Raw genomic sequence first — 27,250 nt, 5'->3', positions numbered from 1 at the left:
GTAACGCAAATGAGAAAGAGTAGCTATAAGATAATTGCAACTAAAAGATAATTGTAATTTTCATTTTGTAATTAATAGAAATGCAGAATCATTATCATCAAGTGTCACACAAAATGAGTGCCTAACCATTTTCTGAGGCACAAAACTCTGGTTTTCTGAAGAGTGAGACTGCCAATTAGAATAGTACAAAATAAGTTTGGGACTGTAGTATGTAGGTGTAATACTGTCACTCCAAGGTAATTTAAAATGAATATTGTTTTAAATGGGTTGAAATGAGTTTTCATGATGAGTGTATTTTGATGAAGTTACTATTTTAGGAGAAAGAACACTCTCAATTACATATCAGAACTATGGAAATGGAGCACTCACAATATCAAAGGCTTAGAAAATCAGATAAGAGTCCTAGATTCATTTTAATCTTGTACAGTGCATCATTTGCAATAGTTTCTGCATTTATCCTGTCCCCATCATTCATAATTTTATTAAATATTGAAGATAGTATAAGAAAATTCTGCTTAAATAAAATCTCTTAATTGCTGTAGTATCTGAGAAAGGTAAAAATTCCTTCCTTTCTTTATTCATTATCTGGGTTTATTTATTTTCATTACGTTTGGTAACCAGGGTAGAACATTGCTTCGAATGGACGCATTTCAGTCTCAGACCAGACAAATATAAATGACAGCAGACAAGCAAGTTAACAAGAAGTATGAATACAAACAAAATGTGTGAAGACAGCAATGAATCAATAACAGTAATAATAAAGTACACAGTATCAGAGACAATAGGAAGGGACGGTTATAGCTAGGGAGAAGAAGGGTAAACCAGTGAAGGGATAGAGCCCAACATGTAAAAGATAACAGACATGAGGTAAGGGCTTGCACAGATTAACCTTTTACAATATAGAAAACATTATTTGCAATGTACAATTCACAGATAAAGAGGAGCAGAAAACTTACAACAGATGGACACCATTATATGGTAAGATATTGGCACACTTTCACTCATGGGTAATTTGAATAGTCACTTTTCCACTTACAACATGTCTTTAGGAGGTGAGGAAAATGAAGCACATAGAGATAATAAATGGACATGAAAACTCTGTATAGAAGATGCCCCAGGTGAGAAATGAAATTAGAAAACTAGTGTTGTGAGGCAGCAGTGCTAAGAACAGTGGCACTGTCACACTCATTATCTAAAAATGAATTAATTTTCAGATTTCAGACTTGAAACAGTAAACATATTTGTGGATTATCCCCCCTCTAACATAGATGACAAGCCAGAGGCATATTTTGTTTAGATGCTTTAATACATACAAACACATCAGGATGGATAGCAGCATCATAAAATATAAAACTGATTAACAGATTGACCTTGCATACCTACATGCTTGCATCTCAACAGCTTACTACAAAATGGCAGGCTCACGCATGCTCAGTATTGATACACTTGTGCAAGGCCGTGGATAGCTTCTTAAAGGTAGATACACGCAAATTTATCTACATCGTCCCTGCTAAAAAGATTACCCTTAGCAAAAAATAGCATTGGAGTTAGACATGCATTACTAGAGACATTAGAAAACAAACACAATGTTAATGTCCAAGTTGTCTTGTAGCTATTACATGGTCTGGAGATGTGACCAGCTCTAGTAATATGACAATCTGGACTGAATTTAGCAATAAGGACAGTCTTTGGTGAACTCATATCAGGAACTTCTGGATTCTTCACAGGAATGGGGATATTATCTGTAACTTCCTCCAGAACTGGAACACCGGACAACTTACTCTGAGATAGCCTTTCTCACAGGCTATGTGTTGTGGTATAGCCATGGACACTGGCATCTAATGTTTCCAATTTCACCTAAACTCTGTTCCTTGTAATTCCAAAATGTATAATCTTGGCTCTGGGCAAATATTCTTCATGACTCCAATCTGTTCACAACCTTTGGACATCTGCAGCCTTACATCTTAAACTACTTGTAATGGATTGAGTGGTTTGCTGGTCATATAAAATTAGGACTTCAGGGTTAAACAACCTGTTGTTTTTGACACATGGAACCAAAAATTGACTACTGATTGGTAACGTGATTCTGGTTTGTCATGACGGTCTCTGAGCAGGTGAACCAAGATGCTTATCACAAGGAATATTTTTGAGATTCAAGAGATTCAGGAAAGCATCAGTATTGTCTCATTTTGACTTCTCTAGTGACTGGTTTGCACATTGATCTGCACGTTCTGCCAAACCATTTGACTGTGTTTACTCTGGGCTACTCTTGACATGAGTAAAGTCCCATTCTTTGGCAAATCTTTTGAACTATTGGCTTGTAAACTGTGTGCCATCATCAGAAATAACTGTGTGGACTACCATGGAATACAAAATGACATTTTATCTTATTAATGACAGTACTGGATGCAAGATTAGGTAGTAGGTCAATCTCAAAACAATTTGAATAAGAGTCTACTAACACCAAATAATATTGACCATTCTCCTCGAAGATATCAATGGCTACTGTCGACCAAAGTAGTTCAGGCATCTGGTTTAGCTGAAGTGGTTCCTTATGTTGATGTGACTTAGTACTGTTACACATAGAACAAATTGAAAGTATTCTGTCAATATCTTGTGACACAGATGGCCAAAATACTAGTCCTCTTGCCCTTCTTTTGGTAGAGTCAGTTCCTGGCTGACCATGATGCAAGATAGTAATGTACTCTTGCTGTAAGGACTTTGGAACAATTACTTTTGGACCTTTCATAATGATACCTTTGTCAGACAAAAATCTCATCTCTGTATGGAACATAAGGTTGCCCTTCCTGAGTTAAACTAGGTTGCTTTAACAGTCATCCTTGATTTTTAAAGTGGTTGGGCCTCTCTAAAACTTGATCTGTGGCTGAGTAATCTCTTAGCTCATCAAGGCATGTGGAAGAAAAATTTCACACTTCCATGACTTCAAAATCAAGGTTTTCATTCTCATGCTGTTCTGTGGTGTTTCTGGGCTAACTGGATAATGTATCAGCAAGATAATGAAGTTTGCCTTTCTTAAAGACAAGAGTGAAGTTATACTTTTGCAATCTCAGCATCATATGTTGCAGTCTGGCTGGAGCTGAATGCATAGGCTTTCTCAAGGTAGTGACTAGGAGTTGGTGGTCTGTTTCGATATGGATAGGTCTACCATAAACAATCGTGGAACTTTGAACATCCAAACACAATTGCCAAAAGCTCTTTCTCAATCTGGGCATATTGCATTTCAGTTTGGGTAAGAAATCACGATGCACAGGCAAAAGGTTAACTCTCTTATAGAATGACTTTTTTCCTGGAGTAGAGGCTCAGTTAATGCATGAAATTAATAAGATTAAAAATGAGCTAATATCTATGCCTCTGTTCAAGTCTTTGGCACATATTTACCAACAGATTAGTGATTTTAGATAAGTTGGAATCCACCAAAAAATTTCATAAAGGATATTAATGACTTTAAACTTGGCCAAATTTTTTTCATGGCCAAGGAATGAAAAGAAAAGTAAATTTAATTATGTACCAATAGGGGCTATGGATGACCTGGTTACTTTCTCCATTGATGAGATTTGTATAGCCAATCAACATCTATCTGCAAAAGTATCAACCAATGGCAATGGGCTAACTGTGGCAGTTTGAGAGCTTCTGCACAATACCTTCTCAGCCTCTACTTGTGAAGATTCAACCAATCTGCAACATTCTTTGCCTGGTGCAGCTAATGATAATGAGCAATCTGTTTCATCTCAGGGGTTGACTAGTACATCCACTTTGCAGCTAAATGCAGGTCTTTATAATGGTGAGTTTTTTTTTCCAAGACTCAGAGCTGTAACACTAAAATTACCGGAAAAGGTGGATTTGAAACTAAGGGCTCCATCGAGGGGGGAGATCAAAACAATGTTCAGGGACAAGCACACTGAAGAGGAAGAACTACAGCCCACAGGTCCAGAAGTACATGTTTATAGCAAAAATAAGGAATTTACATACTAATAATATTAACCTTTCAAACTATGTTCTAAATATGACAGATATTGAATTAAGTAAGGGCCTGCAGTTGATATCCAGTAGGACAAATGACATTGATAATGCATTGATGGATTTGAAAATATTTACCAGGAATTTTAAATTATTTTTAAGGACTATCCTGCTTTTAATAAGGATGCATGCAGAAGGTCTAGTATTTTCATTCCTAACAGTTGTCATGTTGTTATTGCTTTCCTTGACCTATGTGAATCAGAGTTGAGAGCTCTCTATGATTTTAAACTAAAATGCAAGTCTTATAACTTAACATATGATCAGCATTTAGCCTTACAACATCTAGAATCTAAACATGATTTAATTATTAAAGAAGCTGATAAAGGAGGAGCTATTGTTATTCTTAACAGGGATGACTACGTTAATTACAGGTGTGAATTTTTATCAGAGAGTAATATCTTTAAAGTAATTGATTTTACCTACTTTAGGAAATGTGTGACAGTGGTAAACATGATGCTATATGACATGTAGCTACAAGTTGATCTCATTAGAATTATTAAATTTTTTCATTGTCATGTCCAGTAACTCCTCTGATTTATGGTCTAGCAGAACACATAAGTACGTGACCCAGCCTCCCATGAGACCTATTGTCTCAGGCAGGGGTTAGGTTACTGAGCCTCTGTCTTTATACCTACAGAACACCCTTAGTAAATATCTTATCCATTGTCATAGTTATATTAAAGATTCAGGTGACTTTCTCATCACGTTATCTGACTGGTATAGTCAAAATGTAACTGAGAATTTTTTTACTGGTAACATTTGATATAAATTCCCTGTTTACGGTAATACCGAATCAGCGGGGGATAAATGGTATAAAAGAATTCCTATGTACTTGTACTGATGGGCAGAAACATTGAGAACATTTGCCAATTAACTGACATGATGCTCACAGAGAATGTATTTATTTTTGAGGGACAGCCATATTTGCAGGTTGTTGGAGTGGCCATGGGTACACCCATTGCAAACACGTATGCACATTTGGTACTTAAGCAATGGGAGAATGAATATGTATTTAGCAACAAGAATCCCCTGAATACAAATATAAATGTTTTGTGGATGACTGTTTCTTAATATGGGGAGGAAATGAGGAAACCCTTAAAAGTTATGTGGAATATTTGAATGGCACTATTAACTTCTTAAAATTCAAGATTATTTATTCTGATGAACAGATTACCTATTTAGATATACAAATATATAGAAATACAGGGTTTCTGAACACTAGTGCATTTAAGAAACAGGTGCATACTAATAGGTATACTCATAAGAAGAGCATGCATGCTGCATATGTTTTCTGAGGCATTGTTAAGGGTCAGTTCACTAACATTAGTATACTTAACACTGATGAGTCTATATGTAAAAAGCAGATGGAAGAGATGAATAATGAGTTTTATGAAAGGGGATATAATAAAACCATGCTGCAGGAAATCATGAATGGTGTTATCAGTGGCAGAGAAAACAAGACTTTTTTCTAGTATTACAAGGAGTGCTGTTTTAAGTATGAGTAGAGACATACCCTTAAATAACAATAGGGTTAGATATGTAACTACTTTTAACAGGAGAACATGAAAAATAAAGATCTTAATGACTATGCCCGGGTCAAAGCAACTTTTAGAAGATGAACCTAGATATGCATATAGAACTGATAAAAACTTAGACGGTTATGTTATAAAGACCTGAGAACAGAGAAAGTGGTTAACTTTAACAACAAACAGAGAACATTTCTATGTTACAGCTGCAGTTGTTGTAAAGATATCATTGACTGCAATTCATTTATGCATCCCGTGACAGGGAAAACCTTTAAATTTTGCTGCTATGCAACTTGTAATATACCTTATGTTGCTTACTTAGCTATTTGTTTGAAATGTCCATCTTTTTATGTTGATAAAAAACAACAATAACAAAAGCGGAACTTCTTTAGACAAACCTAATTCCAAAACAAATGCTTTAAATAGTACTAAAGTTTGGAATTAGGTTTTCTGAAGAAGTTCATTACACTTGTGGAAACAAAAGCACTTACAAGAAACCTTTGGGATTGTGCTTGGTGCCGTGCGTCCTCATTTAAGATCCCCTTTTGTTGTTGTTTATCAGTTTGGTTGTCGGTTTTACTTTGCCATTCATGTTTTTATGTTTGCAAATGCAGCCATAAATTTAAAGAACGTTTGAGCATAAGTATGATATAAGGAGAAGTGTTTTAACAAATGCATTGGCAAAGCATGTTGCAGGCAACAGTTTTACTCATTTAAATTTAGGGTTATTAGTGTGATTTGCAAAAACTTCGAGGGGGTGACATTAATGATGTCTTGGTAAATAATTATTATGGTTGGATTCTAAGACTTAAAGCTGATACACCCCCAAGGGTTAAATAGTACAATTAATAAGAAATCTGTTGTACTGGAAAAATGCATTTGTATTAAATTAAAACAATTAGCAAATAAAATTATGTCATCATATCTGTTCTTATTGTTTGGCTGTGTCATATGATATAATTCAGTTTAATATAAATTGGATGTGTTTTAATTAGTTGATTGTTAGCACTGAAGAATGGGATAGCCCAAAAGCTTTGCATTGTACATGTTTATATATTTTTTTAATAAATTATTGGAGTGTTTCTACCTTTGGCTATTTTGTATGTTTATCGAGTTTTTCCAAATGTAGTTTACCACAGTGTTGTCATTTTTGGTTTGGTTCTGTTCCTTATAACTCACAGAATATTACATTGAGTCAATAATGCCAGAGATTAGAGTTTCATATTTCCTTTTGTTCAGAAAATGTATTGAGATGCAAGATGTGTTGCTCTTCTAAGCCGTTTCTGTGCCTCAGATTACTTTGTAATGTGCGACTCTGATGTCTAGTCCCCCCAGTACTACTACTTATTCAGTCATCCTTCATACTGCAAAACCCATTGTTCTGTTAACTTTGTATGTGAGGTATGGTGATAATTAAAGAGGGTCCCAGCTGTTTAGTGCCCTCCGCATAATTCTTATTCCTCAGTAAAAGCTCTGCAATACATACTGTTTTATAAACCTTTTACATTCCTTAGAGTAAAAGTCCATTGTGTCTACTGTCTAGTGACCCCTTCCCTAGTATTTGTCTTTGCTTGTGAGTATAAGGGAGTTTAGTGATATTGCAGCCTGTCTTCTCCACACACACACACACACACACACACACACACACCTTTCAACCATACTGAATTGCTCGGTAAATACTGCTTTTGAGGGCAAAATATTAGGGTGCCACAAATTCCTGAGTGGCCCCTTTAATTCCCGAATTTCCCTGGGGTTTTTTTTATTTTGTATTTTTTATTTTTTGGGGGGCTGCTGGTGACGTCATCACATGCAAGACGTGCGCAATGACTTAAGCACAAGGCAGACAGCTGGCAAGCCATTACTACTTTACTTAATTTTAAATTTACCAGTCCACATGTGTGGGTTTTATGCCAGTAGTGCTAGTTCGCACGGCTGTCCGCACTTCTTTCTTCCCCTGGCTCCAGGTAAGGAAAAAAAAAAAAAAAGACTAATTCTTAGGAACAGCAAACAGTCTTTTCTGTGTATGGGGGAACAGCAAGTGTAGCGTACCTATTGAATTCGAGTGCATTTTAACAATGATTCTCGCTCATCACAGTACTGCATTGAGTTTAATTATGTACAGGGAATGGAGTGCAGAACCAAGTGCTAGTCTTTCATTTATGTATGGGAATGGCAAGTGTACTGTAACTATTGCATTTGAGTGCATTTTGACAATGTTTCTCGCTCATCGCAGTACTGCATTGAGTTTAATTATGTACATGGAATGGAGTGCAGAACCAAGTGCTAGTCTTTTGCTTATGTAAGGGGGGACAGTACTGCATTGAGTTTAATGTCAAGTTTTTAAGTGCATTTTGACAATGTTTCTCACTCACAATACTGCATTGAGTTTAATTATGTACTGGGGAACAGAGTGCAGAACCAAGTGCAAGCTAGCTCATTCACATTTACCACTGAATGTCTCACTCAAAGGCACTAATTCATTTGCCGTTTACAGGGGGGGTGTCTCTCTCAAGTGCTAGATTCCTTTGGAGTATTGCAATCGATTGACAATGACTGCTTATGCATTTTGAATGAATTTCTCGCTATTTAATTGACAATGGATTGCTTATGCATTTTGAATGAATGTCTCACTAATTTCCTTTGCAAGGGAGAGAGAGAGTGTGTGTGTGTGTGTGTGTGTGTGTGTGTGTGTGTGTGTGTGTGTGTGTATATACATCTCTGTGTCAAATGCCCCAGTTAGGGTCATTCAGACTCAAACTCTGAGTATGCAGAACAAGAGCTTAAATTCTCTACCCACACCACCACTCATGATTTAAGGAATTTCTCAACCGTCCAAAGTTTCATAGAATGTTTAGCTCATAATTTGGTCTGTTCCTGTTCACATTTGTGGTTTTCTGGCAAATCAGGGAGAACTGAATTCACTAAATAATGATAACCATTTAAGTTTTAGTCTTCCAATCTTTCAGGAAACCCATGGTAACACAAACCATTTTATTTTAGCAACTGCTTAAGATTATACAAGCAATGTTTAAAATGTGCCCCTGGTTTTGTGCTTTTGTCCCCCTCAATAAATTTTGTTTTTTTGCCAGATTTCTTGTGGCTGCCTAGTTCTTCAGGAGGAGAGAAATTTAGCCCTGCTTATGCCAAGTCTGTTTATGTTAGTAGCACAACAGGTAGTATACTTGGTTTTGATGCAGAAGGCTGTGGGTTCTTCTCCCACAGTATGTAGATGGATTGCTGCTACTGTACTGTGCTGTACTTTTAAAGGCGGTGGATGCTGCAGTCCTGAGAATGTCCTCTTTGGCAGAAATACCTAGTAACTACGAACCTGTTATCAGTTTGCTATCCATTCCCTATTGAAATATTACTAGTTTATCAGTATTTTTAATGTAACATGGGCAATTTATTCTTCAAGGGCAACAGGCACTTTATTTGTAGACGAAACAATGAAATATAAAGTTGTTTGCTAGCAGCAACCTCTTCATTAGTTACAAATCTCATTAATGTGGAATTATTTAGCTGACTTGAATTTTCTTTGAATGTGGGTTGCAATGCCCTTTCAATGAATGTAAGTTTCAAGGGCAGAGACATTTTAATGCTAAGTCTATTTTCATTGTGAGACTGTATTGTTTTGTTTAGCAGATGTCTATTAGTGTTTGTGCTATAAAATGTAACATAAAACTTTAAAAATGAAATACAAATAATCATTGCAGAAATAAAGCAGTATGCACAGTAGAGTGTTTATGATAAATGGGGTGAAATAGCCAAGTAATGGGAGATTGGAATGGCTGTAGGGGGATGGCTGTGTATGGGGGCCCCATACAACCATAATTGTATGAGGGGAGAAGGGTAGCAAACAGACCGGAGTGGCACAGACTCTAGCTATGCCACTAATCAGTAGGCCATGGAGAATGACTTTTGGAGATCCTGGCAAACTATAATATTCTTTTGCTAAGATTAGAATATTGCCTACCATTAAATGCCCTACTTTTACCACAAAATCCACATACTACAAGTCAGCAAAAACAAAATCTTAAGGTTCATCATCTTCTATCTTCCCAGTGAACATCATTGCTACACATTAAAAAATGGTTACCATTTACTACAGGGTCTGGGGCCATATGTCTGTTCTTCAGTTTGTGTTTAAAAGTTGGTATTCTACAATTCCAATGGAGTGGGTGGGTTACATCATTATGAATGCAAGTTGTATGTTAATCCACGTACAGATTTGTACCTATTTTTCATGACCTTTGTCCAGATTTTTGATGTTTCGAGGTTGAAGTATGACACACACACATTTAGACATTTCATACTCAGAAACCATCACCTGATCACACTCATAGGTAGGCTCATACATACACACACACACACCAAGCAACTGTATCCAGCTACCAAGCTAAACTGGTAGAGACATTTGAGACCACTCCTCTGCAGAGAAGTACACACTCTGTGTGTGAGAGAGAGAGAGAGTGAGAGTGAGAGTGAGAGTGAGAAATACAGCCTCCCCACCACTACCTTTCCCCAGAAACCTGATCTTGCCTTTTACTCCCCATTGATTGAACACAGCTTTTTGGCTTTGTAAATGTATACAGACAAGGATTCTCTTAATGCCTTAGCTGTGCAACTTTCTTGCCACAGGCATTTCTAGGGGGAGAAAGCATGGGCAATTATCATAGGCCACTGCCTGGAAATGCCTTACTGGAAAGTAGCATAGTTAAGGAGAGCATGTCTCTTTTTCAGAAAAGGCTGCAGCCAGTAGTAGCAGACCGTCATAGGACTTCCTGCCTATGGTGGCCCTTACTGAATCCCAAACATAGCCCCCCTACAAATACAGAGCATAATACTCCATTTCCGATTTACTAATTCAAATACACGAAATGTGTCAAAGTGTACAGCCTTCTGAAAACACTTTTCTGTAAATCTTTCCTGGTACATTCCACAGCAATGTCTTCAATGCAGATACATACTATTTTCTGTTATATTGCATATAACACCTTGCTTTCTATCACAACCACCAGAAAGAAGTACAGAACTAACTAAAAAAAAAAGCCACCCTGGTGGAATCACAAAATCAACATGCTTTATAGCAGAAGGAAGAAAATCATGGCAAAAATTAGGAAGTGCAGCACCCAGCAAAATAAAAGCGCTCTCAAACTAAACAAACATCTCAGAGGAAAAATAAAGTCTACCAAGCCAAATGTGAGGTGAATTGGCCTTCCAGGTCAAGGACAAACAGAAAGCAGTCTTTAGATATGTCTGCAACCTTAAAGGTAGAACTCATTGTAAATGGAGCCACCTATACTGTGGCAGAAGATATAGCAAACCTACTGGTCGATGAATTCAACTCTGACTTTACCCTACTCTCCCTCTCAACCTTCCCTCAGGAAATACTATCAAATATAACTCCACCTGCTGTCACTAGGGAACAGGTCCTTAATGGTCTCTCTAAGGCCAGGAACACTGCATCAGTGGGTCCAGAAATATCCCAGGATACCTTCTAAATAGCATGAAACATGAACTATCAGGGCTTCTGGCATTGCTATTTAACTATAGCCTCCAAACAGGCTTTGTGCAAAACAGCTATAGTCATCCCTCTGCACAAAGCTGGGCCATCTACAGACCCTGGAAACTACAGACCCAGAAGTCTCTCTAGTCTTGTATGGAAAGCTATGGAAAGAATTATCATGAATGTTATCAATAGTGATATAGTAAACCTCCAGACACAGGACCCAACTAAGTTTGTTTTGCCAACGGCAGATCATGCTTACTCAACCTGGTGGACTTCTTTGAGAAGATCGATAAAACAATGGATGAGGGCAAAATGGTTCACACTGCCTACCTTGACCTGGCCTAGCCATTTGACCACAATACCCCACTCGGGCATTGTTGAAAAACTCAAAAGGTTGGCTATAATGCCATATGTTACCCAGTGGATAGCCGACTGGCTCACAGACAGGGCCCAGGAAGTTAGAATTGGGGAGTCCACCTCTAACAAAGAGGCCAGTTACAAGTGGAGTCCATTGGGGATCAGTCCTTGAGCTGCTCCTTTTTGGCATTTACTTCTCTGAATTCAAGGCCAACGTCAGTGTTATCTGGTTGACTAAATTTGCAGATAATTGCAAATTAGGAGCTGTCAATGAATCCCACACTGACACAAATGTTCTCCAGGAGGGGCTGATACAGACTGATAACTGGTGTCAGAGCTATGGACTAAAACTAAATGCCAAGAAATGCATGATAGTTACACAGGGTGGATGACTTCCTGAAGGAAACTATCATATTGACAACACACCCTTTAGTGTTGACCCAGTACTCAGAGACTTGGGGACACATACAGATAGTAATCAAGCCTTTGACCATCAAGCGTCTACAGTAGTGAGGAAATCATTAACTTATAAACAAAGGTATGGCATCCAAGTCCAAGAAAGTCATTGTTCCACTGTATTCAGCATTCAGCAGACCTATCATTGAGTACAATGCCCCCTTTGGTTTGTACATAACCAGGCATATCCAACAATTGATACGTCCACAGAGGTTCTACACTAAACGAATACAGAGCTTAAGTAAAATCTCAAGGCTATGTCCCTGTATTCTGTCTCCTATAGGCTTTTGAGGGGAGATCTTTCTCTGACATGCAGGGAATTCTCAGATCCCACTCTGATGGACCTCCTGCATATCCACAAAACACACAGCACCAGAATTACCCATTCTAATGACTTAAACCTTGCCTGTGATATAAATTGGAACTGTTGGAGAGACAGGTATGTATCACAAAAGTTACCCTGTCTCAGGAACAGGCTCCCCCATCCATGTGAAGCAGAGTTCCTCCATAACCCAATTAAAGTGTAACTTGGATAATTGGAGGGTTAATAGGAAATTCATCCCTGGCTTGGCACCCATGTCTCTAATGCACACAGACAACCTGTAAATGTGTCATCTCCCTAGCACCTACTTACACCTGTCAGGGGTATCAGAACTTGCCTGAGATTTGGGATGCATAGCTAGGTTTAAAAAGGTCCTTGTGGACATTATCCTAGTAAACAACTATGAACCTATGTACAGTTCAAGAGACATTAGTCTGAATAATAGAATGACATTAATTTTAACAGTGGGAGAGTTATATGTCTGATTATCTGTCCTACCACTATGGTCATTGATCCAAAAACATGAATTTCTCCCTTGAGGCAATAACATTCCTGTAATATTACCTTTAATGGTTGGCTGAATATTGTCAATATTTATAACTTATGCTTTAAATACACGTATATATCTGTGGACATCTTTATACTACTTACCATGTTCTGCTATCATTAATTAGCAATAACTAAAACTCTGAACAGAATGTCTCCTCTCCTAACACAGAAAGCAATATTACTTATTGCTACAAATGTGCAGATTCGTCAACATGAATTTAGGTTACCACCAGTTTGCCTTCAGTCTAGCACAAATATAAGAAACCTTCAAGCAGCAGAGAACATAATCTGTCATGTTGCCATCCTGGCTGGCCTAAACACAAATCTCTATAACCTGCTTAAATGTTTAGTCTGCTTTCTTTTTACATTTCAGCCTCTGATAAATATAAACTCACTTAGCATTTTGTTATTTCTCTTAATATGTCCATCAGCCCTCCATTTTATATCTACTACGCAAGTTTTATGACATTTACCACAAAACCACTAGCTTACATTCCATGAAATGAGAAATGTTTTACAAAATGAAAATCAACCAGATACTACCCCTGCATCTTTCTGCTGCTTCAAATAACATTGAACAACTCATTTTTCTCATATATTTAGCATGAGAAAAGATCTCAAAATCAAACTCTGAAACCCCTCATGGTCAGTTACCCATATCCCCTTTTCACTCCTTCACCTTTATTATCCTCTCACATACTCCCATTGGATCAGAATAACAAGCCCTGTGCTCCTTTTAAGTAGTTCCCCTTCACAGTCACATAATTACCTATTCATTTCTTTATCACTGTTTACTTAACGTTCATTTCCTGCAATATGACAACTTTTTTCTCTTGATTCTACCCACCACACACATTTCCTTCAAAAGTTTCAACCCAACCATTCCACGTAACAAATATTACCACTGTCTCCCCTTCCCCAAATCTCTCTATACTTATGCTGCCAAGATTGTCCAATTGTCCCTTTACAGTACAGCACAAGTATTCCACCTTTCATCTGGAGCACATGATATGCCCCTTTTATCTCATTAATGTCAGGCATCTTCTGTTGCTAGACCTATCCAAACTTCATCTTTTCTCCTCCCTAACTTATACATGCTCATTCCTATAGAACTTCCAACTTCATACCCTTCCCTGACTCTTCCATTTACTCCCCTCTATTATGCCATTCATAGTGTCACAACAGTCCTACCCCATAAATGTCTGCAGTTACCTCCACAAACCTCTTACTTTTCTTGTTTATTTAATCACATCCCTTCACTTTGCCTACCACTGTTCATCTTTGGTCCCTCTCAACCAACTTTCCTTTTTTTCCCCTGAATGTCAGGCTCTCTGCCTGTTATTACTTGGGTCCTTCCCAGCATTCACTTTTTATACTTCTTTCTATTGTCCTCTCACCTTTACTCTGTTTATTAATAATTATCCCACCATCCTTCAAGAGGGTGCTAAGCAAGCAATAATGCCCAACAGGGTGTGTGTGACTGTGAAAATAACTCCGGCCTAGGGATGTTCTGAGGCTCAGCAATGCTTACATGATGAATGAGGCAAAAACAAGAAAGATATTTACACACATACTCTATTATAATACTGACAGTTTATTTTAATTATTTAATTCTTCTTAACCAGACATCTTTTATTCTCTCATTTTGCATACTTTAGTGCTCCCAGTGGGAAGTTTACATATGGCTGCATTCTTAACTGATCACTTTTCAAATAGCTTTTATGCGAAAAGAAACTGCTGCCATATGCATATAGTGCAACCCAATACAGCCCTCCCTACACAAACCCACAGATGTGGTTATAAATTATAGCAAAAGTTTGTTAGTTTCAAAAATGGCAAATCATTCCTTGATTTTAGAATTCATATTTGTTCAGAATGAAGTACAGGAAATTTGGGAACATTGTAAATTAGAATGACGTTTAAGCCATTATTCCACCAGCTTTGTTTAGTTAAGTGAGGAGCAAAATTCTTTTGCTTATAACTCCCTGTGTGTTATGCTGGCAACTCATTGGGATAATGGGATTGGAGGATTTTTTGATTGGAGGATTTTTTGACAGTGGTTTGTGTCATGGGGTAAGTAAAGAATTTCCTCTGACCAAGCTGGATGTTTGCTACCAAAGATCCATGCACTGCCCTTTTTCAGTGCCCAGAAGATGAGAGCTTTCTGGATAACATGGATGAGATAATGTGAACAACTGCTCTTTATTATAATTAATTGCATAGATGCATATGTACTTAGTATGCTATTGATCTGTTTGGATCCTAGAAGATGTATGTATGATAGTGAGAAGACAGATAAGGCTTTGAGATAGTCTGCATAGCTTTTTGTGATTCAGGCCTTTGAATTTATTTTTATGGAGAAAGCATGGTGGTCATTCAAATCACAACAAGTGTTTGGACAGGTACATAGTGCATGGGACATTTTATTCAATGGGCTGCCTGATGAGAGGTGAATGCAGTGGAATGACCACATCTATGAACCTAGACACTACATATTTAGGTATAAGCCACATAATGACCAAGGACCTGCATACAACAATGAATATGTGGTGATCAAAGAACAGTACATTGTTGACATAGGTTCTAAGATCCTTGGATACTGGAATAAACTTTCAGGAGTGTGTTGTGAATGTGTCGGTTAGAAAGGAAGTCATAGGTTCCTCGGTGTTTACTAGGCTAACGACCACAAGGGCCTTTTTAAGCCTAGCTATTCATCCCAAATCTTTACCAAGTTCTGATACCCGTGATAAGTGTAAGCAGGGGCTGGGAGATGAACCATTTACAGGTTACCTGTTTGTATCAGGGACATAGGTGCCAAACCAGGGATTAGAGATGAACTCTTGCTTCACATGGATGGGGAGCCTGTTCCATAGATGGGGTAGTCTCTGGGATGCATACCTCTCTCTCCAGCAGGTCATATTTAGATCACAAGTCATGTTTGCCAATGGATATAAATATACTTGGTATTTAATTTTAGAGCATGGTTTTGACACCAGCTATCTGTTTGGTCCATCTTGGAGGATTTTGGTGCCATCTGCAGAGTTTGTGACAGCTACAAGTTAACAGTGGTCGGCACACTTGGTCAGCCCTAAGCCCTTAACATTTGCTTTGAAGTCTGAGAAGTATATGCAAAACAAGTATGGCGTAAGGGCTGATATGTCTATTAGAGGAAGTACAACTACCCGCTAATTTCTCGGTTTCCATTTATGGGCCAATATGATATCCATCAAGTAACACTGGGATTTACATTTAGCAAGGAAAGTTTATTTATAATACAGGAGTGTGGGATTGTATTAAATGCATTCTGAGGTTTAGATATGCAGGAGTTTACAGATTTTCCCACAAATATTGCTTCAGTAACCTTGTCAAAGAAGTCAACCAGGTTAAGTAGGTAGAATCTGCCCCTGATGAATCCAAAGTTGTTTGGATCAAGAGTTTGTAGGTTACTTAAGTCCTTATGAATTAATTCCTTTTTGATCCTTTCCCTAGACTTACAGATGAGGCTTGTCAAGCTTATGAGTCTGTAAGTGCCCAGGTCTGTTGATGTCCCTCCTATGTGCAAAGGGTCCTCCATTCATCTGGCACAAATCCTATTTGGAGGCTAATATTAAATAACCCCTGTATGTGGTTTGACAAGTGATGTTTCACATTGACCAGTAGACAGCCAGTATGTTACCCAGCACCATAGAAGTAGTGTTCTTGGCCGTTGGTAGCACCTTGAGGGCTTCTTCTTAGGAGATATGGGGGTGTAGATTCAGGTATGTCATCTGGGAATAAAGGAGAGGAAAAAGGGGGATGAAGTTTGAACTAAATGTATCCATTAGTAGTCTATCTATATCCTTCAAGTTTGAGAATATGATATCCTTTATTATTAGTTCTGTGTAGTGCTGGGAATTGTTTGTGAGATTTCTAACATAGTTAAAAAAGGCTTTGTGATTATCCTTTATGTGGGTGGCTATTTTACCCGATATCTGGCTTTGGTTGATTTGATAAAGATCTGAAGTTCCCTATTAAGTTTATCAAGAGTCATATTGGTATCCTGAGGGAGAAATTTTGTTTTTCATGTAATGAGTTATTTTCTTTTATTATTCAAGCTTGTGTATATTACTGTTCATAGGTTCATAGGTGTGTATTAGGCCAACGGCCGAGGAGCCTTTATAAGCCTAACCCACAGAAGTTTCCTGGCATGATGCCACCGTTAGTTCCTGGTGCCTCTGTCAAGTAGAGCCACTGGAGTGATCTCCGGGGTGAACTTTCTATTTCCCATCCACTCATCAAGATTTTTCTTGAAAAGGGCCAGTGAGGTGCTCTGCTTGACATGTATGGGAAGTCTGTTCCAGAGCATGGGCAGTCACTGGATTATGAACCTGTCCTTCCAGCATATTCTGTCAATTGTGGTAATGAGGTTGAGATCCCTGGAGCATGTGGTGCAGAGGGATTTGGATTTCTTTAGGTGTAACATTTCTAACAGGGCTGGGTCAAACGTGGCTTTGTAAGTCGAGCAGAAATCACCTCTTAATAGATGATATGAGACAGAGAAAAGCCGGAGTTGTTTTAGTCTGTCCATGTAGACCATGTGTTTAAGGCATAGAATCCTCTTTGTGAGGTACTTTTGTGGCCTTTCCAGCTGTTGCAGGTATGTAGTGAGGTACATGCCAAATGGGGCATTATACTCAATGACTGGTCTAATGATGGAAGAGCAGAGAGAGAGATAATGACCTCTTTCTTTGTGGATGCCACCCCCTTGGTAATGAGATGTGTCACATAGAATGGCTTTCTGATCACAGTGGCAATATGGTGGTCGAAGGAGAGGTTGCTGTCAACCTGTGTCTCCAGAGCTCTTATAATGCCTTTAGTGTTCAGTTGGCTACTATCAATGTGGTGATTAGTGGGAACTGAGATTTTCCCAAAGGGAATGACAATGCATTTTTTGGCATTACGCTTAAGGCTTAGATGGTTGTAAGCTACCTGTCCTGCCACAAGAGTGCAGACCACAAACCTTCTTAATATAAAACAACTGGTCTGAAGCCCAAGTGCTTAAAACAAAAGGCTTTGAATAACAGTTACAATTTAAACAGGCTACTAACAAGCAGTAATAAATGTAGCAGAATAACTGCAATTGAGTACTTTTAAGAACAGGCAGCAGAAGCAAAATAAAGTAGGAAGAAACACAAATACAGTAAAAGCAGATGAATAAAGTGCATTTTTTTTGGTTAAGTGGGAAGGGATGAAACACAATAATTAAGGTTGATAAACTAAGGGGGTGGGCCTTCCCAAATAATCTCTCTCTACTCAGTAGAATAAGCTGATGAGATGGGACTGGGAGAAGTGCCCAAAATGAGAATTATAGTAGGGGTGGGCAACTCAAAAGCCATCAAATTTAAGAACACAACAAGGACTGGGCTGGTGGATGGGGAAACTCTAACTCCAACAGAACAGAAAACTTAAAACAAATGTAATACTAGAATAAGATACAAAATAGAAGTGAAGTGATCAAACCTTAAATAAGGAGCTTCAAATCAAAATTAAATGTAGAGATGAGTGATACTCAGAGCAATGCAGACCACACAAACTCTTCGGATAACTACATATATTTCTAAATAAAAGAGCAATGCTGTCTCTCGGCTCCTCCCACTAATTAACTGATGTTATTCACAGTTTGCAAAGGAATTCTTTGTAGAGGAATTCTTGGTAACTTTTTTAACCGACCCTAGCCAAGAACTCTTAAACTCCAACAGAAGAGAAAACTTAAAACAAATGTAATACTAGAATAAGATACAAACAAGAAGTGATCAGGCCTTAAATAAAGAGTTTCAAATCAAAATTAAATGCAGAGATGAGTGATACTCAGAAAAATGCAGGCCACACAAACCCTTCAGATAACTACAGATATTTCTAAACAAAAGAGCAATGCTTTCTCTCCATTCTCTCCACCATAGGGGTTTATTTATTAATTCAGCAGTATATTTACTTTGGTGGGGGACAGATGCTATCCTTTCATATTTGCTTAAAATTTGGTAGTAAAGGATTCTGCATAAGCTGTTAGGTCATCAGGATGGAAGGGGCTTTTATGTTTAGTCAGGTCATCACTCAGTTTTAGTAGACTAGCCCTGGTGTAATGCCTGAATACCAATTTATTGGAAGATGTTTCTGGCTTCAATTTTAAGGTGAATGTGACAGATGTTTGGTCCAATCTGATTAGGGAAGAAGTTACAAATGGTAGGGAGCAAAGCTGCCCCATACTGTTGATGGTCAAGTCCAGAACTTTATTGCCTTTGGTTGGAATGCAGACTGACTGGTTAAGAGAGAGTTTGTATTGATGAAGTCAGGAAATTTCTAGGCGTACATGACAGAGAATGTTAAGTCTTCCAGTTGATGAAGGGGTTAGTTGACATCTCTTAGAACAATGGTGTTTGGTTTAATGACAAGTGAGACCATACTGGTTATGAAGGTCCTGCTTTTATCTATATTATGATAAGGGATTCTGTTATTTCTAATTTGGACATATAGGAGATTTAGGTTATCTGGTCTAATGGGTTTGGAGGTGAAATGGCTTTCTAATAATATGGAGACACTAGCGCTTATTGTTTGTTCAGCTAATGGAATGGACATAAATGTGTAGTGGCCATCAATACCCTGCACTGATAGAGTGCTCTCTTTGGTCTTAAAGCAGGTCTCTGTGATAATGCACATATTGTTTTTCCAAGACAGAAAGTCTAACTTTGTGTTAAGGATCGTAGTGTTGAGGAGCAATATCTTTATGTTATCTAGTTTCTGTTTTGTTATGTTGGAAGGATTAGAAGACTGATATTGTCCAAAAATGCACTGTAGCAAGTGGACAAGGATTAAGCAAGTATATGAAAGCCATGTAGGGGACAGGTTGCAAGCTATCCCTGGCAAAGCAGCTGGGAACTGTTTACCATTTACTCCCAAGATGACATATATCGCACCCTCCATGACACCAGAAACTAAGCCAAAATGTTAAAGTCAGTAATCTTTTGTTTGTTTTTTTGATAATGATGACAGAGTGTTGCTCAAACCTAGGTTCATATCTGTGCCTCAATCACATATTCTGAGAACTTCTCCTTTTCTTGTTCACATAGTCCAGGGTGGTACATCTCAAGTCATTTCCACCCATGACCACTATGGCACTATAACTATGTCATATTTCCACCTGAAGTGCAAAGGCTTGAATGCTTGCATAATGGTGAACCCTGGCACCAGATAGCAAATGTCTGTGACCCTCTCCTTGCACACCCAGGAGAGTAATACATCTGTGTGTCTAACTATGAAGTCACTTATGACTAGAGCATTGGAATGTGTGACCTTATGTGATGGGCTGTGAGCTCTCTTAGATGTATTGTGTGTTTTGAGGCTGCTGAAGGTACTTGTTTTATATGCTACATTTAGGAGGTCTTTGTGATTTAGGTAGGATATTTTTAAGAGACAGCATATGTAAGTCTATGTGTCTGGTGTGAGCTGTGTGTGTGATTGGTTTATTGTGGCAGACAACCCACATGTTGGTTGTCATGGGTTAGTGTGACATATTTGCTTCCAGTAACATTATGTAACTACATCTCTCACACACATTCTGTCAGTTTGTGTAAGTAGTAGCTGGTTATCAGTAAACATGAAACAATTGCTACCTTGTCTCAGAATGCCCATTTTCACCAAGCTGGCTACGCAGACAGATGGAAAGTGCACATACATTGTTTCAGGTGCTTACTCTAATATAGGCTGAAGAGATCTACTGGTTATAATGTTCATAATTGATTATTGGAGGTGCTGCTTGCCTGGTAGTGGGGACAGTGCTGGCCTCAACACAGCTGTGCAAAGCTAGAAATCCATAATCCTTGGCTCTTATACCAGAAGCAATAAACTGTATCACTAATCCAAACCTGCTTCCTCATTAGTAGTTTTCTCCCAAATGTGTTTGCGTTCAGTAAATTTGCTGTTGTCTTCTGCCTGGGATAGAACCTACATCCTTTAGATGCAACAGAAAGCCAAGCTGCACAAAGGCCCTAAATGGGTTCTCACCAAAACTTCAACCAGAAGCCCCATGCACACTGCCCTGTCAGTCACCAACAGGAAACAAAGTCCCTCTGCTCCTCCTTTCACCAGGGCAAGACACTAGCATCAATTCCAATTTGGGTCCAAAGAAGCATTTTATAGGCTTTGTAATGATTAGTAATTCCTAAGAATGCTAAGAAATAATGCCTGTCTGCTCCTCCTCTCACCAGTAGCAAAGTGGAAGCAATAAACCCAAGCTAATCTCTGAGAAGCAGATTCTGGGCTCACAAGGGACTGATAGTCTCAGATGTTGGAGATTTTAAAAGTAAGATGGGGAAAAGAGGAAAAGGGATTAGTAATGTCTTTCAGCAGGCGACATGACTCAAAAGAATGAACAAACTATGTACTCAGCGACAAAGCAAAAAGCCACCAGCTGGAGACAAAATAAATTTATTTTGTACAAAAACAAGAAACGAACTTCGAAATTTACAAGAACACAAATAAAAGTAATGTAAGCGCTTTTGTTTAATTAATATTAAACTTCATCAGACAAGTTTGGTCTGATGAAGTTTAATATTAATTAAACAAAAGTGCTTACATTACTTTTATTTGTGTTCTTGTAAATTTCTAAGTTTGTTTCTTGTTTTTGTACAAAATTAATTTATTTCGTCTCCAGCTGGTGACTTTTTGCTTTGTCGTTGTTTTCCTGGTTAGGGGACACCTCAGTAGAACTCTGGTCTGCTAATGACTGGCAGTGGATTTTTACGGTGCTGAGTTGTCAGCCCTACACCCAACCTTCAAAGAAGGCACACCCATTCACGCACGCACCTACCTGTATGTCTTTAAATGTCACTCGATTGCGGGAAGGACATGCAGACTCCACACAGAAGGCGCTCCAACCGAGAATCAAACGAGATAACTCCTTGTTCTGAGGCGATAACGCTAACCACTGCACCATCGCGGCCTCTAGGATGGGGAAAAGGGATTAATGCTCTGAATATTTCAGTGTGTAGTAAATGAGTAGGGTGATATGAATCTTAACATAACTCAAGCTTTAAGAGTCTAAGGGGAGGGCCTTCACAACTGATCTTTCATTGTAAAAATAGAATGAGCAGATGAGATGAGACTTGGGGGAACTTCCAAAGTCAAATTTACAGTAGGGGCAATGCAGATCAAAAGGCACCAAGTATAAAAGCACAGCAGGGATGGAGTGGTGGGTGGAGAAAAAAAATAAAAAGGAAAACAATCAGATGCAATCAGACAAAAGCAGTACTCGCACAGCACTTCAAATATATAAGAAATACTTTTTTCAGCTCCTCCCACTAATTAGTGAAATTGGATTCCTTTCCAGTAAGGAAATGGAAAAAAAAAATATTTTCTAACTGGCTCTAGCCAGGAATGTTTAAAGTCCAAGAAAAAAAAATGAGGTAAAAGAAAATTTAAAATAAATTGTACCATAATAAGAGAAAAATAAATTAATAATTGACATATCCAAGCATTGAATGAATAAATTCAATCAAAAAAAAATAAATGCAGTCAGACAGCAGCAGTACCCACACATAACTTCATCTAAATAAGAATGCAGAGCAATAAGAAATCTTGTCTCAACTCCTCCCACAACATAGATAGATTGCATTCCTTTTAAAAGCATGTTTCCCATTGTTCAATTAATCCATTGTTTTTGAAATATTACAATCCTGTTTGTTACAAATGTGCTTGTCGTAGAGCCAGCCTAATCATTTAGTTTTAGGAGTGCTACATCTGTGAATAAACATTTGTTTCAAAACTGGACTCCAAATTACAGATGCATGGAGCAGCCGTACCGATAATATGCATAGTGGTTTCAGTGAGCATACACAACCAAACAAGGGTGCAACTCAGAAGGATCAACCCTCCAAATAAATCCTTGCTTTTCTGTGTGATGTACAGTGTAGCCCCTGTGAACTTGTTTTTAATATTTGTTAATTTTGCCAGTCTTCGGCTGATTCAGAAAATGCCCTCTTATTTTTGCATCAGAGTTGATTAGCTACACTGTGACACATTTCCTCCTTTTTGACACGTTCTATGACATCTGCTTGACTACTTTTCATTATCCACTTTTTGTTGTTTCTTTCATCTTCTACAGCATTGTCTGCATCTATTTTAGTTAGCCCACCATAATTCAACTCTTACCTTTCAACTTTCTATCCCCTTAGTCTAAATACATGTTCTCACATATCTTCCATCTGGCATCACTTATTAATGCTTGAAAATCATCTCCTCCTCTCTATCCCTATTTTTTCCTTTGGTTACTCACCAGGTTTTTCCCAGTGGCTTCACTTCCTTTATGGAATCATCCCATTTGTTTCTTTCTTGAAGGACAAGAAGCAGCTCTGCTCCAGCCCAGGCAAAAGCGTCTTGGCCCAATTTTTTCTGAGATTTTAGGGCTTAATTGGCCCATTTATACCTGCAAAGAGGAGAGAGATTGAGACTCCTCTCCTAGCTCCTAACACCCATGGTGACTCTTTGGAAGACCACTAGCTTGCTGGCCTTGAAAGAACATGCATGCCACCGCAGACTTTACTAGCCCAATCTTTAGGCAGAGAGTGCACTGCAGGCTTGAACTCCATGACTGTTACACTCCATGCTTCTTCTGAGTGTAACTGAAGCAATAAGCCAGGGCCGCTTCCCCTCATTCCCACTAGGATGGGGGAGCAAACAGAGGCTTGTTATTCCCACTCTCCCTGCTCCACTCATCCCAGGACTTGTGCTGCTAACAATGTAATTTGTATTGCAATCTGTGTTTCGCCTGGGGACATACCTTTCCATTTCTTCTACATCCCCTGGTGCTGCCCCTTCCATCGGGTAGTCAGCTCTTATTACCTTTGTATTGTCAGCTTTCTTAAACAATTGATCCCTTAATCCCCCCTCCCCACTATTATTTCCCTCTGCTAAAGGTGTGAGAAAATGAAACTGCTAAAGCTCTTCCCAAGGAGTAAGACTATGGTCAGGTAGTCATCGTCCTGTCCTCTTTATTATATTACCTCTTATTCCAGTAGCTGTGTCATTTGTAGTTTTGAGACGAACAGTTAAAAAAGTAGCCTTAGTAGTCCAGACTTGAATAATCTGTTGATGAGCAGTACAAACTGTTCTAATTTCCACTATATCTCTGAAATTTGAGATTAAGAAAAAGTGCTAATTTTGGCACTTAGATCAGACTCGTGTGATATTCCATCCTACTTGCATCAAGATAATCAGATTGCTTTGTTATTCTTGTACTCTTCCATTCATATGTGCATGTGTGAAGTGTGTGTGTGTTTCTACATGCCTCTTGCCTTGCTAACTGGATAGATCAGCTGATGCTGTAGGATGACAGAGCACATGCTTCTGCTGTGCCACCAGGGGTTCTTAATTATACAGTCACTACATCAGTATACGGATCCCAGATGGAGCTAATCCATACTGTAAATGATTTACATTTCACAAGGATATCACTGATTGTCAATACAGTTATGTCAGATACAAAGGGTTCTGTTTAGATGTTTTTATTCAGCTCTCTACAGACAAATTGCTCTTGTAGTGAAAGTTCTCGTTATGAATTTCTACTTACAAATCTTGTTTCAGTAGGGTTCAAGTGCAAATGGCTATCAGTGGAAGAAAATGATTGTAGTATTTTAAGTTAAAGACCACTCTGCTGCTGAACAAATAGTGTTTGATGCAAGTGTATGCTCATTTAGAAGGGAAGATACAATCAGCAAACATCTGAGCTTTGTTTCCAGGCATTTGGAGTTAAATATATATGTATGTAAGAATTCTGTTTGATGGTTTGCTGTAATATTAGAACATGGTAGCAGTTGTAATTGTAGCCTTCTTAAAAGTAGTGTTTCCCTTTTAGATACTGTTTCCATTTTACAAAATTGTAATGGTACTGTAATATAGATTTGGCATTGTATTTGCAGACTCTGAGAAATGACATTTGCTTTAATTATAGCAAAGCACATCACCCTAGTTTTAAAAGTTTTAGTATCTAGTTAATATATCACTAAATGAAATTGCAAGCTCACTCCATGATGTAATATTAGCAAATTCTTTCTTAAAAGTTCAGAGAACTCTCTCTGTATAAAATGTATGTTTTCTCAGTACTGTGCAGAGAGTAAACATCTTGCATCTTATAATACTGGCATGTACACTTTCTTCTCGGTATTTGTAAGTGTGTCAGACCTTTATAACTGATGGATCTTGAGGTCTTAAAATATGAGTCCATACCACCATGTGGGAGGAGGTGAGTGAACTTTCATGATATTATTAAATAGTGCAAATAAGGTGAATAAATCACAAGCTGCCATATAATTCTAAAGGGAGTCCATCAGAGCTGAAGTATTTTGTGCCTAGGATTATTTTATGGCTGTAAGGATTTCCCAACGAATGAATTTTTCTTTTCTTCTGTGACTGTTATTATTTGAAGAGACGCTGACAAGTTATTGAGTAGGACAGTACTGGGAGCAGATGATGAATAAAGCTTGTGTAACACTGAGTAAAGGTATCAGATATTTTGTTCTTCAGGGCAGGAAAGACAAATGTCAGAAGTTAAGTCTTTGAAAGAATGATGTGTTTGACTTGGCTATCTTTCAAGCTGTCCTGAAGCGGTCTAGTCATGCAGAGGTTACTTCATAAATATTTTCTTTAAAATGAATAAAGGCCAGTAGTGTTTTATATCAAATAAGTGACAAATTTATTGTAATGCTTTCTTTGTCATAGTAACCTCCATCAACTTTTGAGAATGAACTTGCATTAAGTTATTAGCTTTGCCAGTGTTTGTTTTGATTAGAATAAGCGTACATATCTAAAGAGATATACTTGTGAGGTTCATAGAAATAGATTTTAAATGTGGTTATACTTTCCAGGAGAATAAGTCTGCTCAAATTTCCACATTCCAACTTTATAAACAAGGTTTATCTTCAGATTAACTACTAAATGAATCATTTATATTTAAGATGTCTGAGTGGCATTTCCAGCATTTTCAAACAGTTTAAGCAGTGTTTTCTTGTTTATATAATCACATCCCTTCACTTTGCCTACCACTGTTGTTGTTTAAGACTGTTTCACTTTTTATGTTTTTGATTAGAGATTTGAAAGGCAATTTGGAGCCAGCAGCAGATAAATATTTAAACCTTTAATTTATGAAAATTGTAAGCGTGCATTCATCTAGGGCATATCTTATGCTAACTAATTCAAAGGAAATAAAGGAAGAGAAGAGAAAAGAATAAAAATAAAAGTAAGGCTGAAAGATCTTAATAAGCAGTAGAATCAAAATCAACTTAGACAGATGTAAGCAAAATATTACAGTTATAAATTATGTGTAAAAAACATTCCTGGTTGAGGATTCCCTGCTTGTCTTCACATCTGGGTGCACTATTGGCTCATTAGTTTCCCAACAGCCTCTGCTTCCCACATCACCAATTAGAAGTTATTTTTATACAGAGATTCATTTCCGAAAAACTCCTTTGACAACTGTGACCAGTGTTAGCCATTGAGGAACCATCAACAGTGTTAAACTCCAAGGGACTTGGACTGCTAGAGGCCTGATGACAGAAACTATCTAATAAAATGTTTACCTAAGATGGAAAGATACCCACTCTGTGTGAGAAACAAAAGGGAACACAGTCTAATCACAAGATACAGCTGTCATTTTATTTTTAAATATTTGTAGCTGACTGGCTCTTGTCTTGAGAAAAATGTACAGTATTCAGTTTGCAATGGGCAGTAATGATGGTGATACATTTCTTTGCTGATAGTTCTGTAAAGAGTAAAATTCTTGACTGACAAGACTACTGTAGACATGTACTGCTGGGCTACTGAATGGAAATATCCCCTTCTGCCCTTGTTTTTTACTCTCATCAGGTTTGTTTAAATACCAGTTCAAGCCTTCCCTGAACAACAGCTCATGCCCCAGATTTACCATACCTGGTAAACATTGATAAATAAGACAAAGTGCATGCAGCTTGCTTTAATACTGTCCATATCTAACATGTAGCTTAAGGAAGGGGAGTATCCACTAATCAAAAAGAACACATTAAATATAATCGTCCCAAACTACGACTGAAATTGGTGCTCCACTCTGTCAAAGCAAACAGCAGCTAACTAAATAAATTGATTAATTAATTAAAATAGCATAACATTAAATAAATAAAATAAATAAGATAGTATGACATAAATGGTGAATTTGATGCAGCGTATTGACCAAGAGGCAAGAGTGAAGAGATAAACGGCTGGTGACATGGGAGACTGAACCACAGCAAGTTGGTCTCCATAATGCCAGAAGTTTCTGACCAAAGGTGGGGCTAGCTAATTTAACCTATACTATTCAGGGAGTGACTGTGGAAATGGACTGAATTATTAAGGAAGTAAAAGCAGTTGGAAGGGCAGCATTCTATCACAATAAGCTAGGAGAGTATTACTCAGGGGAAATTATGTTTTGAATTTTCGCGGACTTCGCAGTAGTCC

At 38.0% G+C, this 27,250-nt stretch overlaps 1 protein-coding gene across 1 annotated transcript in view; it reads right to left on the bottom strand.

Annotated features, from left to right (window-relative positions):
* The window catches only part of TCERG1L (transcription elongation regulator 1 like), a 2,969,407-nt gene that overhangs the window by 2,520,206 nt on the left and 421,951 nt on the right, over positions 1-27,250 (bottom strand). The window lies entirely within an intron of this gene.

Source organism: Protopterus annectens, chromosome 14.part0 (assembly GCF_019279795.1).
Source record: "Protopterus annectens isolate FY-2018-M chromosome 14.part0, PAN1.0, whole genome shotgun sequence".
Taxonomy (NCBI): Eukaryota; Metazoa; Chordata; order Ceratodontiformes; family Protopteridae; genus Protopterus; species Protopterus annectens.
This window is presented reverse-complemented; position numbering and strand designations above follow the sequence as displayed.